Source organism: Papio anubis, chromosome 11, assembly GCF_008728515.1.
Source record: "Papio anubis isolate 15944 chromosome 11, Panubis1.0, whole genome shotgun sequence".
Lineage (NCBI taxonomy): Eukaryota > Metazoa > Chordata > Mammalia > Primates > Cercopithecidae > Papio > Papio anubis.
In genome coordinates, this window is record NC_044986.1 from 110,413,047 (window position 1) to 110,429,319 (window position 16,273).

At 41.2% G+C, this 16,273-nt stretch overlaps 1 protein-coding gene and 1 non-coding gene across 2 annotated transcripts in view; one reads left to right on the forward strand and one right to left on the reverse strand.

Annotated features, from left to right (window-relative positions):
- ITGA8 (integrin subunit alpha 8) overlaps positions 1-16,273 on the forward strand; it is a 201,830-nt gene that overhangs the window by 83,416 nt on the left and 102,141 nt on the right. The window lies entirely within an intron of this gene.
- On the reverse strand, positions 9,029-9,187 carry LOC116269631. The gene has a single exon (XR_004177247.1). It is a non-coding gene; the product is annotated as a U1 spliceosomal RNA (small nuclear RNA).

Below are 16,273 nucleotides of genomic sequence, written 5' to 3' on the forward strand. Positions count from 1 at the left end.
CTGCTGACCTCAAGTGATCCACTCGCCTCGACCTTCCAAAGTGCTGGGATTACAGGTGTGAGCCACCGTGGCCAACCTCTCATTTTTCACTGTTGTGCCTTACTAGTTACCAGAGGAACACACTGCTCTCTTGCTGCCCCTTAGCCATTTAAATATATTGAAATTCATCTAGATTCAGCCTGAAGTATGGTGATGACAGTGGAAATTGAAAGCAAGGAACTAACACAACAGTGTAAATGAAAAATAATCAAGGCTTGATAATAACTAGCAGTGACGGAAGGTAGAGCAGGTAGCAGGAGGTAAGGAAGAGGTGGATGTAAAAGATGACTCAGATTTGAATGCAGTGTACCCAAGATAAGGATGGTCTCATGGACAGATTGGGGGATTTTGTTATGGAATATACAGATCTGATTGCAGAAATAATGTGTGGAATAATTTTCCTAACATCTACGTCAACCACCCAATACGTTTTTAGGCTTTTTACAATAAATATTGTCACTGGCACACTACATAGAACCATAAGTATTTTCATTTCTAGCATCAAAATTCATTTTCTGATTCAAAATGTGGATGTGTTCAGGTCTCTCTGTTGGGGTTCATTGGGAAAGTAGGATTGGCCAGAGGAGTAGCTTGCATACATTAATTGAGTGAAAGCATTTTAGAGGAGAAACAGCTGTGATAGTCAGGAATTCTGAAATCCAGTGATCTGCTCTAATCCCTTTAAACGTGACTGTATAACAACACCATCTGTTAAACGCATAGCCCAGGCATTGGAAGGTGGAGGAGGGGAGGTACAGATTTTGTTGAGGAGCAGAAATCCTACAGGCAAGAAAAACTGGAGGAAAACATGGGCAGAAGGCCAAGACTATCACTGCCTCATCCAGGCCCCTAATATATGATTGTATCATGAAGCCATTTCAGACAATTACACTCAATGAAATAAAATAACCCATTATCTTTTCGATGAGTGCTCTGTGTGTGTGTGTGTGTGTTTAGTATAAGCAAACGAGTAACTCAGAACCTGCGCATGGAAGGAGGCTTTATCCAAAGGGAATAAAGCATTTTAATTAAACTTTGAGCTCCTTGAATAAAGCATTTTAATTAAACTTTGAGCTCCTTGAAATTGTTAATTTGAAGTTTAGTTGAACTAGGTTCAAATACTATAGTCAAAGTTTATTTTTACTTCTCAAACTGCTGCTCAAGTTTTGTGTGAAAAGCAAAACATTACATTCTTATTGACTAAGATATTCGTAGTTTCATGATAAACACATTAGAAATTAGAATATTAAATTTTGGGGTAAAAATATCTCACACATGTAGATCGAATTGAAGTAATCCAGCTGGAAGAGCTCTTGGACTTGAATTGAGGAGTGCTGTCAAGTAGAAACGAAAATGAGTGGAAAGGGAAAGGGCCTGAGTTCTAGAACCAGTTCTCCCACGTGTGATTTTAGTAACTCCACCTCTCTGGGTCTTGCCTTCCTCATCAAGAAGTGACAAAGGTGCAGGGATTGCTCCTCCCAGGGTCTTTTTAACTGTACACTTCTCTGATACTATCATCCCAGATCGAGATTTCCTGCCTTTACACACTACTCGGTAATATTGGGTAGATTATTAAGGATCTATATTTTAAAAGAGTTAGTGAAGGCCGGGCACAGTGGAATACGCCTGTAATCCCAGCACTTTTGGAGGCTGAGGCGGGCAGATTATGAAGTCAAGAGATTGAGACAATCGTGGCCAATATGGTGAAACCCTGTCTCTACTAAAAATACAAAAATTAGCTGGGCATGGTGGCGCGTGCCTGTAGTACCAGCTACTCAGGAGACTGAGGCAGGAGAATCTCTTGAACCTGGGAAGTGGAGGTTGCAGTGAACCGAGATTGCATCACTGCACTCCAGCCTGGTGACAGAGCAAGACTCCGTCTCCAAAAAAAAAAAAAAAAAAAAAAAAAAAGATTTAGTGAAATTATACAAGACTTTTTTTCTCAATGTTTTCTTGGAAATACTTTTAGACTCACAGAAAAGTTGCAAAAAAAAATTGTAGACCCATATAAACTGTTCCCCCAGCCCTCCAATGATAAACATCTTATATAAACATATTACAATGAACTATTAATGAATCAATGGACCTATTTGAAATTCTATCGAATTTCGCCATTTGTTCCTCTACAGTTCTTTTTTCTAGTCCCATGATTCAATCTGGGATCCCACGTTGCACTTAGTTATATTTCCTTACTCTCTTCCAATCTGTGACCAGTGATGCTGATGGTAGAATATTTGCTGATTACATGATATTCAAGAGATTGTACTTTCAGAAATGCCATTATCCGTATACCCCACAAGTATGTGTTAAGTGCCTTCCTTGTGCCGGGCACTATTCTAGATGTTGAGGATATAGCACTGACTTAAACAAAGATCCTGCTCTCGTGGGCCTGAATTAAATCAAATTATAGCTCTAACACAGGCTGGATGTGTAACCTTGCCAAGTTCATCAACTTTCTGGAGTCTCAGGTTTCTTGGTGATAAAACAGGTATAATAATAACTAATAATAGTTTTTTCCTTTAAAGTTGGAGTTTGGAGGTTAAGCTAGATAATATGTATAAAGCAGTTAATGCTGTGAATAGCATCTAGTAGTAGCCACTAAATATTAGTTATAAATGACACATTGTTACTATATGCACATAATGCATGCCTTTAAGGAGCAATGTAATCATGGAGATAAAACATCCAACAATGAACTGTAATGTAAGCAGCGGATGAGAAGAGCTTTAAGAAGGTAAAAAATAATGAAACAGTTAAAAAGAGACAGTGTTTCTTGCTAAGGTGATAAGAGAAAGTTTCCTGAGGGAGATAAGTAGGATCCTGAGATAGGTATGACTGTGAGTGGTTATAGGGAAAAGGCATCTCAGAAGGGGAACACGGCATGAGCTAAGACCCTGAGATTACATGTCAAGTGTGTAAAAAGCAAGACTTCGCAGAACAGAGAGCCCTGAATCAGGGAACAGAAGGACTAGATGAGAAAACTGCAGGAGGCCGTACGTATTCAATGTCTTATGATCATCCTCTGACCCAGATAATTTCCTAGTTTTGACAAGCCTTTGTATTATCAAGGGATACAACATTGTGAATTAATGATTTGACTTAGTGATGTATGAGTGAGGGAGGAAAAAAGGGATCCACAGATTTCTAGGACCATATAATATAGGTAGAATTTAAAAGGAATTTGGTGGCCGGGCGTGGTGGTTCGTGCCTGTAATCTCAGCATTTTGGAAGGCCGAGGTGGGCAGATCACCCAAGGTCAGGAGTTCAAGACCCCTCTGGCCAACATGGTAAAACCCTGTCTCTACTAAAAATACAAAAATTAGCCAGGTGTGGAGGCACACACCTGTCATCTCAGCTACTTGGGAAATTGCTTAAACCTGAGAGGCAGAGGTTGCAGTGAGCTGAGATTGTGTGCCACTGCACTCCAGCCTGGGTGACAGAGCAAGAATTCATCTTAAAAGCCTAAACTAAAAGGAATTTGACATAAAATAATTAATGTTGATGTTTCAGTTTTGTGTAATGAACATGTTGCGTAGTTTGTCTTTGTTAGCATGATGTACTGCAATTCCAACCATACCTTCTTGTATTTTTTTTTTTTTTTTTGAGACGGAGTCTCGGCTTCTGTAGCTCAGGTTGGAGTGCAGTGGTCGGATCTCAGCTCACTGCAAGCTCCAGCCCCGGTTCACGCTTATTCTCCGCCTCAGCTCTTCCCGGTAGCTGGGACTACAGGCGCCGCCCACCGCCCCAGCTGTTTTTTGTATTTCTAATAGAGACGGGTTTCACTGTTAGCCAGGATGGTCTGATCTCCTGACCTCGCGTGGATCCGCCTGCCTCGCCTCCCAAAGTGCTGGGATTGGCAGGCTTGAGCCACTGCGCCCGGCCGTATTTTTTTGATCATGCTAAAAAAGAAATTCTATATATAAGTTAAAGGAAATGCTTCCTAGTTTTTTCAAAAAGGCAATTTTGGAAGTGAATTGGTCCAAAATGATGGAAGCACACATGGAGAGAGGTAAAAGTGAAAGGAAGATTGGGGACAGGTAACAAAGGGCCTTGAATAGCATGTTAAGTAATTAGTTATTAGTAAAGTAATGGAAAAAGATATATGGTCTATATTCCAAAATGGTGCTTGGAGGACCTCATTCCTTAGCAATGAGCAGAATGAGTAATAATGAAAAAGAAACATGAAATCAAAAGTCATTAAAATATCCCAGGGGAGGATAATGTGATGAAGCAGCAAGGCCAGGGCAGCTGGAGGTGTCTGGAGAAAGGAGCCTAAAGGAGGAGGACCAGCAGGGACTATCCAGCCTCCCATCCTTCATAAGACAGCCTGGGAGCTGCTGTGCACACGTCTCAAGAGATCCCACTGTCTATATATCGTTAACCTTGAAATATGCCTTTATATTCAAAGGTGTGTTAAAAAATGGTTAACAACCAGCTCCCAAGGGAGAGAAGAAAAAAAAAAAAAGGCCCAGATTTGTAGCATTTACCAATTTCCGTGGTATAAATATTCTCACCATGATTGATTTCAAGCTGTAGTGACTTCGATGTGATAAGAGTTCTACAATTGCTATCCATATCACTGAATGAACCTGAGATACCGACCTGCTTCTGCCCAGCCACTTACAAATACATTTATCTCCTGTTTGTGGGATGTCTTTCCAAGAGGGAATTACTCTTTTCAGAAATTCACAGATCCAGGTTGAGAATGACCGTTGTCTACACTCACAGCTGCATTTATGAAAGCCCAAAACAAAGATTGGCTGTAGTCATTTTCAAGTCCAATAACATAATATCTGACTTTTTTCCAGCTTTAGATTAAGATATGAAAATGTAGGAACTGTCATCTCTCTCAAACAGATATTTCTGTTTTGCTTAGTGTGTTGTGAAAACCTGTGAGTACCTCCATCTGCCTCATTTCTGACTCACCTTTGAAGAGGCAATCCTACTGAAAAAGTGGGCCTTATGTACACAGCTATGTCAATGACCTTAAACGTGAAGCCAGGACTCCCTCGCACACCTGAACTACATCCCTCCCCATGCTTGAATCAGGTTCTCAGATAAAACCTTTCGCAAATAATAAATCCTTCTTATTTCACAAATAGAATATCCTTCAGAATCCAGATTCGGTCCCAAAGCAGGCTTAAATCATATCCCATTCACAGGTAGTAAATACAGCAAATTTCCCTCACCAGATAAAAGAGATCTAACTCTATGGCTATTAGATTTTATATGCCACAAATCATTTGTCACTTTAAGTTTGAACTAACTTCCTTCCAAATAATCAGAGACTGAGTTCTTTCTGAAACCCAGTGAATATGATAGGATATGATTTATACTTGATCTTGCTTGTAAAGATACAGTTAATAGAAATTTGCTGCTTAGCCATGGCTTTTTTTTGGAGAGGGGGCGGGGCTAGAAGTCCCATGCGCAAGACGAAGCCAATAGAGCCCACTGCATATTGTTGTTTTTCTTCTTCTTCTTCTTCTTCTTCTTCTTCTTCTTCTTCTTCTTCCTCTTCTTCTTTTAATATAATTTTAAGTTCTGATATGTGTAGAACATGGTTTGTTACATAGGGTTACATACAACATGGTGGTTTGCTGCACCCATCAATCTACAGTAAGTATTTCTCCTAATGCTTTCCCTTCCCTAGCCTCCCACCTGCCAACAGGCCCTGGTGTGTGATTTTCCCCTCTCTGTGTCCATGTGTTCTCATTGTTCAACTCCCACCTATGAATGAGAACATGCGGTGTTTGGTTTTCTGTTCCTGTGTTAGTTTGCTGAGAATGATGACTTCCAGCTTCATCCATGTCCCTGCAAAGGACATGAACTCATCCTTTTTTATGGCTGCATAGTATTTCATGGCATGTATGTGCCACATTTTATTTATCCAGTCCATCATTGATGGGCTTTTGGGTTGGTTCCAAGTCTTTGCTATTGTGAATAGTGCCACAATAAACATACGTGTGCTTGTGTCTTTATAGTAGAACGATTTATAATCCTTTGGGTATGTACCCAGTAAAGGGATTGCTGGGTCAAATGGTATTTCTGGTTCTAGATCCTTGAGGAATTGCCATACTTCTTCCACAATAGTTGAACTAATTTACACTCCCACCAACAGTGTAAAAACGTTCCTGTTTCTCCACATCCTCTCCAGCATAATATCCAGAATCTATAAGGAACTTAAATAAATTTACAAGAAAAGAACAACACCATCAAAAAGTAGGTGAAGGATATGAACAGACATATGTCTCAAAAGAAGACATTTACGCAGCCAACAAACATATGAAGAAAAGCTCGTTATCACGGGTCATTAGAGAAATGCCCATCAATACCACAATGAGATACCAACTCACGTCAGTTAGAATGGTGATCATTAAAAAGTCAGGCTTTTTTTTTTTTTTTAAATAGGATATGAGGAATGGAGTATGAATTAGTTGGAGTAAATTTCTCCTGTGCTTAGAACCTCACATTATTTCTTCCCTCCCTCAGCATGTTTTTTAATATGTCACTTTAAATGTATTAATATATAAATTGAAACCCATATTTTCATATCATTCACCTGATGCATCCCTTCTGCCTCAAAGTCTCTATGTGCCTTGGCCATTTTCCCAGGAGTTCACTTCCCACTTAGACACTCAGGTCAAATGTCACTTCCTCAGGAAGCCTTCCCTGAACTGTTGTCCTTCCCCTGAAAACAATGATCTCAGATGGAAATTACACATGTGTGCAATTCTTTGATAAATGTCCTTTCTATTCCACTAGACTGGACACTGTATTAGTTGAGACTGGGACTGGATTTGGTGTTACTCACTGCAAAATCCTAATGCCCAAGGCAGCAACTGGCACAAAAGGCAACTTGTTGATATTTATTAAGTGAATAATTGAATGAATGAGTATGAATAAATGAATAAATAAATAAACTAGCTTCCTTCCAGCTGCACACCTTGTATGTAAATTGTTGCTCACATCTTTAACTTGCCACTGTGTTTCAACTTTATTTAAAATCCAGTCAACTATTTTATATTTCTGCAGAATGAGAATGGACAGATAGGCAGAGACGATGATGATGCCCTTTAAAATAAATGTTGGCATCTGTCTCCTGTTACTCAAAGTGGTAGACTGATTCTTGGCTAGCATTTAACCCTTAGCCCTAGTTCTGCCTTCACCAGTGTGAATCGAGAAAAATGACAAGTCTCAATTATTTTAAGAGGTTTATTTGCCAAAGTTAAGGATGCATTCCTGGGGACAGGTCTATGTCTATCTCCAAACATGTTTTTTTGTTTGTTTTGTTTTGTTGTTGTTGTTTGTTTGAGATGAATCTTGCTGTGTCGCCAAGACTGGGGTGCAGTGGCACAATCTTGGCTCACGGTAACCTCCACCTCATGGATTCAAGCAATTCTCCCTGCCTCAGCCTCCCAAGTAGCTGGGATTACAGGCGCACGCCACCACACCCAGCTAATTTTTGTATTTTTAGTAGAGATGGGGTTTCGCCATGTTGGCCAGGCTGATCTCAAACTCCTGACCTCAGGGGATCCACCCACCTTGGCCTCCCAGAATGCTGGGATTCCAGGCATGAGCCACCACACCCCACCTCTGAAGACAATTTTAACGGCTCCAAATTTAAAGGGGCAAGGGCAGAATATTGAGAAATACACAATTTTCATGTAAGAGGAGGGTAGGGAAAAATATTCATTACTGCCTTTGTCTGGCTCAGTGAATCTGCATTTTTTTACATAGATGACATAGACAAGTGAGGCAGAGGAAAAATGCAGGGAGCCTGACTCTTACATAAGATAACATAGACGAAATGGGGCAGAGGGGATGACAGAGGCGAAATGGGCAGTGGAGGTGAATGCACCTATAAAGATAAGCTATCAATTTACCTTGCCGTGGTGAAATATTAGCAGAAACACCTTAGAGTGAAGATCTTGCAGCTCACTAGGAATTTCCTTGTGGGCAAAATATGGGGGAGGCATGTAGCTTTCCATCTTGTTCAGAAACCAAAAAGGGAGAGGCAGCTTTGTGTGACCTAGTTCCCAGCTTGACGTCTCCCTTTGGTTTCGTGAGTTTGGGGTCCCAAGATTTAATTTCCTTTCTCACTGGGCCTTCAGATGCCAGCTGCTGTTCAGGCTGCGAGAGACCAGGAGAACGAGCAGGCAGTGTGATGGAAAGAACGCCAGGAGTCAAGAGACCCAAATTCTCTTTTGTTACCAGCTCTGCAGCCTTGCCCGCACTTGCAGCTCCTTACCGTTAGCCTATCCAGCCACAAAAGAAAGGTGATCAGACCAATCCCCACCACTCAGGATTGTTGTAGAGACAATTTGCACACTGGAAAGTACTCTGCACAGTTAATTGATCCTTTTTAATTTTTAAATTTTTCGATACATAGTTATGGGGTACATGCGATATTTTGATACACACATAAAACGTGTAATGAGCAAGTCAAGGTATTTAGGATATCCATCGCCTTGAGCACGTCAGTTGTTCTTATTTTTAAACACCACTAGCAAAATGGAGGTAGTGTTACTGAGGGTCCTGATCCAGACCCCAAGAGAGGGTTCTTGGATCTCATGCAAGAATTAGAGGCGAATCCATAAAGTGAAAGCAAGTTTGTTAAGAAGCTAAAAGAATAAAAAATGGCTACTCCATAGGCACAGCAGCAGCATATGGGCCGCTCAGCTGCTTATACTTACTGTTATTTCTTGATTATATGCTAAACAAGGGGTGGATTATTCATGAGTTTTCTGTGAAAGGAGTGGGTAATTCCCAGAACTGAGGGTTCCTCCCCTTTTTAGACCATATAGGGTAATTTTCTTACGTTGCCATGGCATTTGCAAACTGTCATAGGGCTGGTGAGAGTGTCTTTTAGCATGCTAATGCATTTCATTGTAATTAGCATAGAATATGCAATGAGCAGGACCAGAGGTCACTCCCATCACCTTCTTGGTTTTGGTGATTTTGACTGACTTCTTTTTTTTTTTTTTTACATCAGGGGAAAGCGCGAACACAGTCCCCTACTACCACAAATTATGCAGTCGAGTTTCCCACATTTGGGGAAATCACAGGGGTCAGCACATCTGGAGTGGAATGGATAAGCCTCGCCTTGGGAAAACCACCTTCGTGTTTTTCCCACCTGTTTTATCAGTAAGGTCTTGGTGACCTGTATCTTGTGCTGACCTCCCATCTCATCCTGTGTCTAAGAATGACTAACCTGGGAAAGCAGTCCAGTAGGTCTCAGCCTTATTTTACCCAGCCCCTATTCAAGATGGAGTTGCTCTGGTTCAAATGCCCCTGACAGTAGGAGACATGTAAACAAGCTCCAAGGGTGAGGGTCCAGGTTCTGCACCCCACACTCAGACCTGTGCCATCAGATGTTGACTTGGGGAATCTGTCTCAAGCCTCCTCTGGGATGACAGATGGGAGGTTTTCAAAACAACTAATACAGCAACAAAGCCCTCTTTCATCTCTTTTGTCCTTCCTATTTGCAAGTATTGTTCATGTAATGCTCTTCTTTCTATATGCCATCTCTTTTAGATTTTCTTACTGATGTTTTCCTACAATGACATTAATAGCTGGTTACGTGAAAACTGTCAATCCTAAGAGAAGTTCACGAGAGAGCCAGCGTAAGCCAGAAAGCTGGCAGTCCAGCCAGACCACAGACTAAAGAGTGAAGCAGGAGAAGCGTATTTGTGGGATGCTCAGCCCTTTTCATCCTGTTTCCTTTCTTTTCTGTACCTGAGGGCTGCTGCATACCAACTGCAGAAACTTACACTATTTCCTCTTCTCAAACATGTGAAAGGGAAGGATCTAATGACCTTATTCTCATAAGAATGTGAGTGATCCAGGGAAAGCAGGTCCCACCCAGGGACTTCAATTCAGTGAATCCTAGCCTGTGTTTGTAATATGACCTCTCAATGAGTTGATTGATAGACTCTAAGTAGCTGGAAGGCAGGGGAGTGTCTGTGTTAAAGCCCTCTGCTGAATCCTGGGCAGTTAGGGTGGGACCCAGCTCATGCTGGAGGTTCAATGATGAGTTGTTAGATGAGGGTGCCCAGTATAGGGAACCACGGGTGTAACTGTTCTTGCCTTCCTCTTCCACCTCCCTTGCAACTCCATCAATCGCAAGGCTGCCATCACACATCGCCACAGACTGGAGGGCTCAAACAGGGATATATTTCCTCCCAGTTCTGTAGGCTGCAAGTCCAAGATCAAGGCATCAGCAGGGTTGGTTTCCTCTAAGTCTCTCTCTTTGGCTTGTAGATGGCCATCTTCTCCCTATGTCTTCATGTTGACTTCTCTCTGTGCATATGTCTGTATCTTAGCTTCCTCTTTGTATAAGGACACTGGTCCTATTGGATTAGGGCCACCCAGATGATCTCATTTTAAACTAATTACCTCTTTATGGACCCTACTGAAGCGGCATTGTTGTCTGGGGTAAACACCTGAGGTTCATTGTTTCATAACAAGGGAATCCAGGATGCAGATACACACAAGAACTGAGTTTAGGAGCAGAGGTTTGACAGGCAAAAGAAAGAGAAAGGAGGCCTGGCGTGATGGCTCATGCCTGTAATCCCAGCACTTTGGGAGGCCAAGGCGAGTGGATCACAAGGTCAGGAGTTTGAGACCAGCCTGGCCAACATGGTGAAACCCCGTCTCTACTAAAAACACAAAAATTAGCTGGGCATGGTGGTGACTGCCTATAATCCCAGCTACTTAGGAGGCTGAGGCAGGAGAATCGCTTGAACCCAGGAGGCAGAGGTTGCCGTGAGCCATTGCACTCCAGCCTGGGCAACAAAGTGAGATTCTGTCTAAAAAAAAAAAAAAAAAGAAAGAAAGAAAGAAAGAAAAGAAAAGAAAGAAAGGAGAACAGCTCTCTCTCTGGAGTGCACTGGATTTTATAGACAGGCTTGAGGAGGCAGTGTCTGATTTACATAGCGCCCAAAGATCGATTGGCCCAGGTGTGATGTTTATATAACATGCAAGGAAGCTGGCTGCCCCACCCTAATCCTATCACACAAATGAGGTTTTTGCCTGGCAGGTGCCATGTTGCCTGTTCCTTACTGTATACCTGGCTGGCAAAGATGGAGCCACCATTTTGAACATGCCTAGTCCCAGGTAGCCTTTTCCTATTGGCACAGATGCCAGCATTCACCCGTGCAAGCTTCCGGCTTGCTTGTCTATGTCCGCGGCTCGATTTTATAGGCTGTTCTTTGAAAAGAAAATGATTTGGGGGCTGCTTTTCATTAAAAGGAAAACCTTACTAAGGACTCCCGAACCCTCATATCTGCATAATAATTTCTTCTTAACTCCTATATCACTATCTCCTAATATAGTCACATTCTGAGGTGCTGGCAGTTAGGACTTCAATATAGGGCTTTTGGGGGGGGACACAGTTCTGCCTAAAACACTTAGCGAAAGCATCAAGTCCCATTAGGTTTTTATCAATAGGAGTTTATCTGTCAGACTGGGTGTCAGGGAAGCATCTTTGTCAGGCTCTTCTGGAGACTGTGAAACCCTTTCCAATAGGTAGCTACATATAAGTGACACTGGTACTGAAGAAATAAACCTTCCACCGGGGCTCTCAGCAATTGCACAGATGGCACACATGTTGTGATTCAGTGTGACCATGACGAGGATGAAGTTAAATGCCTTTGATACACTGACATGAAATGTAACAAGTGGAGGATCAAACAATTGAAAGCGGAAGGATCATTCTTGTAACCACAGGATGATAATAATATACAGAAAACTATTTTCATAAGGCAGACTCATCATTTGATATTCTGCTGTTATTTTCTGTGGGATTTTTTTTTTAAAGGAAAACAATCCCCCAGTAAATTAGAATGTTGCAACATAATACCACGTTCCAACTCATAAAAGTTTTTCTTCAGAGTTCATTTGGAAGCATTTCAGACAGATTGTTAGGATTATTACTTTCTGGGATAAAATCATGCTTTTTTTTTTTTCAAACATTTCTTCCTCAACTCATAACCTTCCTTGCAATAATATTTTGCATGTTGCAATAAAAAAGCAAGGCAGACAGGCAACCTCTATTTTTAGATTAACACATTTGCCAAAGTCAAGGAGACTTATCTAAATGCTGAATTCCCACAGACATGAGCTGCATTTGCAATGCCAGACACTTAAGCCAATTTCATAGCCCACTTCCAAGTGAACATTGCCAGATGGATCCACCATCTGTGACCCCACCATTGGACACATTATCTCGAATCCTCTTATTTCTCTTAATATCATCGTTGTATGAAAGTGAGCCAACCTGGGGTTGGTTTATGTAAACAACTATACTTGATGGCCTTAGTTCGTCTTTAAAAGATTTGGGTGCTGTGGGAAAAGGATTGGCAGGATGGGACCTGGGCAGTGATGGGCAGTTCCTGGAGGAGATTCTGTGAGCTGTGGGCAGTGATATTGCCAAGACAGGAGTCAGGCGTCTATAGAGCTGAGTTATGAAGCTGGATGGGAGGAAATCAAGTCTGGTGAAATCAGGGAGAAAGCCAGAAACTGGCTGTCTCTCAGTGGAGGCACAAGGAGTCCCTAAATCTGCAGGAACAAAGCTGAGTCCAAAAGCAAAGCAGAGACCTGGATTGTACATCAAAGTGCCCAGAATGCAGTCATCAGACTCCAACAAATGTTACTGAGCTCTTGGCCTTCTCATCTAGAGAAACTTAAAGACCACCAGAGATTCAGCGATGAAGATTGACTTGTCCAATGTCATTTAGAAGCCAGTAGCAAAGTGAACTGGAGTTGAGAATTGCTCATTTTTTCAGCCTCCACTTGGTAATTTTCCACCTGACATACAACACTGTGTTTCAAAGAAGTCTTCAAAGGTTTTAGAGAGATTCAAAGAGAGACAATGGGCAAGTCAAAATTGGCCTGTTGAGGCACAAACTCCTGTACACATATGTTTACAGTGACTTTGCAAAAACTAGAAACACCTCAGGGATCCCTAAGCCAGGGACGGATGAATAAACTGTGGGCCATCTACACAGTGGAATACCACTCAGCAATAAAAAATGAACTCCTGGTACACACAACATTGTGGATGAATCTCAAATGCACCGAGCTGACTGCAAGAAGCTAGACCCGAAAGGCTGTATGACTCCATTTATACGACATTCTGGAAAATAGATTAGTGGAGTCCAGGGGTTAGGAGACAGGTCAGGCTTGGCTACAGAACAGCATGGGTGACACTGGGGCACTGCTGGAACTGTTCTCTGTGTTGTTGTGGAAGTGGTTACAGGTCTGGGTGCATTTATCAAAGCTCTTAACTCTGCTTACTAAAAAGGATGAAATTAATCATAGTAAAATGTATCTTTATTTACTTATTTTTATATTTATTTATTTATTCAGAGTCTCACTCTGCCTCCCTGGCTGGAGTGCAGTGCTACAATCTCGGCTCACTGCAACCTCCACCTCATGAGTTCAAGCGATTCCCCTGCCTCAGCCTTCTGAGTAGCTGGGATTACAGGCGCCTGCCACCACACCAGGCTAATTTTTGTATTTTTTGTAGAGATGGGGTTTTCCCATGTTGGTCAGGCAGGTCTTGAACTCCTGACCTCAGGTGATCCATCCACCTTGGCCTTTCAAAGTGCTGGGATTACAGGCGTGAGCCACCGTGCCTGGCCATATCTTTAATTTTTTTTTAAAGGCTTAAGGAGAGAATAAAAACAGCATATAGATGTGCTCCTAGAAGGCAGTGGCAAAAAGGATCCCAGTGTGGGCTCAGTAGCCAGACTGCCTGGGTTTAAACTTTGGTCTTGTGACTTTGCTGTATTCGGGCTCTGTACCTCATTTTTCTCATTCTAAGATGGGAATAATAAAAGTATCTTTCTCATAGGATTGTTGTATCACTTAAAGGAGGCAATTATATTTACAATGTTTAGAATATTAGCTTTTCTTTGATCGATCTTTATGCAACTGTCCAACACATCCTCAGGATAAATTCCTAGAAGTAGAAACTAGGTCAGAGGTACACAGTCATACATATCAACAAACTACCTTCCAAGAAAATAATGCCCATTTATACTTCCTCAAACGGCCTATAAGCATACCTCTGCTCTCTATCCAACAATGCCTAGTACTAATCTTTTCCAATTTACAAGGTTAAAAAATGATATCTCTATGTTCCTTTCATTTGGATTTCTTTGGTGACTAGTGAGGTTGAAGTCTTTTCATATATTTATTAGTCACAGGTATTTATTTTTATGTGAAATGCCTGTTTGTAATCTTTTTATTAGAATGTTTATAGTTTTATTATTTATTTGTATTAATTTGTTACAGATTAGGCATAATAATAAATGTTAACATTTTTTTCTTTTTTTTACCAAGTGCCAAACATTCTTCTAGGCATTGAAAAATATTAACATTTGATCAGGCATATACATGATAAACATTTCACCCTGTTGCTTTTGTTTCTCTTTCAACCTTGCTCATGTGTTTTTTTGTTTTGTTTTGTTTTTTGCTATAAAAGTAGTTTAGATTTTAAAATTCCTTTGTGATTTCTACATTTTTGGTCATGTTTAAGGAGGTCTTCCCTTTTGATTAATCATAATGTTTTTATACAACTATAAGATAAACACTTCCACGTTTGACATTTGTTTGGAAATTCCCGGTGGCCATTCTCATTGTCTGGAATTATTCTAAAACAGTAAATGCTTTTTAATTCCAAAAAAAAAAAAAAAACCAGGAGATGTCCAATGGCATTTTTGGCAACAGATATAAACATTAGTGCATCTATCAAGAAGATGAGAGTGAGAGGTGAGAAGAAGGAAGCAGGAGGAAGGTGACTTAGCTTAGGAAGTGTAGGTGCTTGGGTGGCCACAGAGACTGCTCCCCTGAATTGATTCTGGGTGATTCTTTTTTTGCTTTTTTTTGTTGTTGTTGTTTGTTTGTTTGAGATGGAGTCTTGCTCTGTCGCCCAGGATGGAGTGCAGTGGCGCAATCTCGGCTGACTGCAACCTCCACCTCCTGGGTTCAAGTGATTCTCCTGCCTCTGCCTCCCAAGTAGCTGGGATTACAGGCATGCACCACCACGCCCGGCTAATTTCTGTATTTTTAGTAGAGATGGGTTTCACCACGTTGGCCAGGCTGGTCTCGAACTCCTGACCACAGGTGATCTGCCCGCCTTGGCCTCCCAAAGTGCTGGGATTATAGGCGTGAGCCACCATGCCCAGCTATTGTTTTTTTAGTGGGGTCTCGCTGTGTTGCCCGGGCTGGAGTGCAGTGGCACCATCATAGCTCACTGCAATCTCAAACTCCTGGGCTCAAGTGAGCCTCCCACTTCAGCCTCTGAAGTAGCTGGGACTACAGGTTGTATACCACCATGCCTGGCTGATCCTTTAATCTGATACTGTCAGCTCTTCCTCATCTTCTCCTTTGGCCTGACTGTTCCCTAGGAGGGTTCCACTCTCCCTCCCCTTCACTGTTTCCTGCCCACCTAATCCAAACCTCAGATCCACACTCAAAACAAAGCTGATGTTTTCAAATAGAGCTTCTTCCAATACTAAAATTTCCTTCCCAAATTAGTGAAATCAGACCCTGCAAACCAAGCACCACTTTAAAGGCTTGGCTCTTCTTCCTCATTTAAAAATAACCATTTGCAAGAAATAAAATACGAAACTTAGGTGTAATGCATCTCCTATGACCTCACATTCTTAGGGCTTTTTTCTTTTTCTTGCCAACTGATCCTGCATTCATGCTAATGTCCCCTTTTGTTTCCTTAGAAGTACTCAGTTGTTCCATCAAAAGCCAAAAAGAAAATAAACTATGTTTCTCAGGCAATGTGAGGCAACAGTAAAGGCCTCCAGCACTTCGGGAACAGTTTTTGATTGAAAGGAAAGAACCAATTTTAATTGCCAGTTATTTCCTCCAGAAAAAAAAAAAAAAGCCAGCTTAAGTATCTATGTATAGAGAAAGGCAAAGTTTTTTATTTGTTTGTTTTCAATTTGCCCTTAAGGCATTTATAGAAAGGAAGTAAACATAGATAATGGTATCAGACCCGTTATCTCAAGGGAGAAAAAAATGTTCCAAGTTTTAGAAATTCAAACATCAGCCCTGAACTTACTTTGTGTCCTGATTATCATTTAAATGCCTAAGCACAGAATTATGCAACATTTTTAAAATATTATTTCTGAGTATTATTTAAATATTATTTCACATGCACACATAAATATACACACTCCAGCATAAATATAAATGTATGTATATATAAATAGAA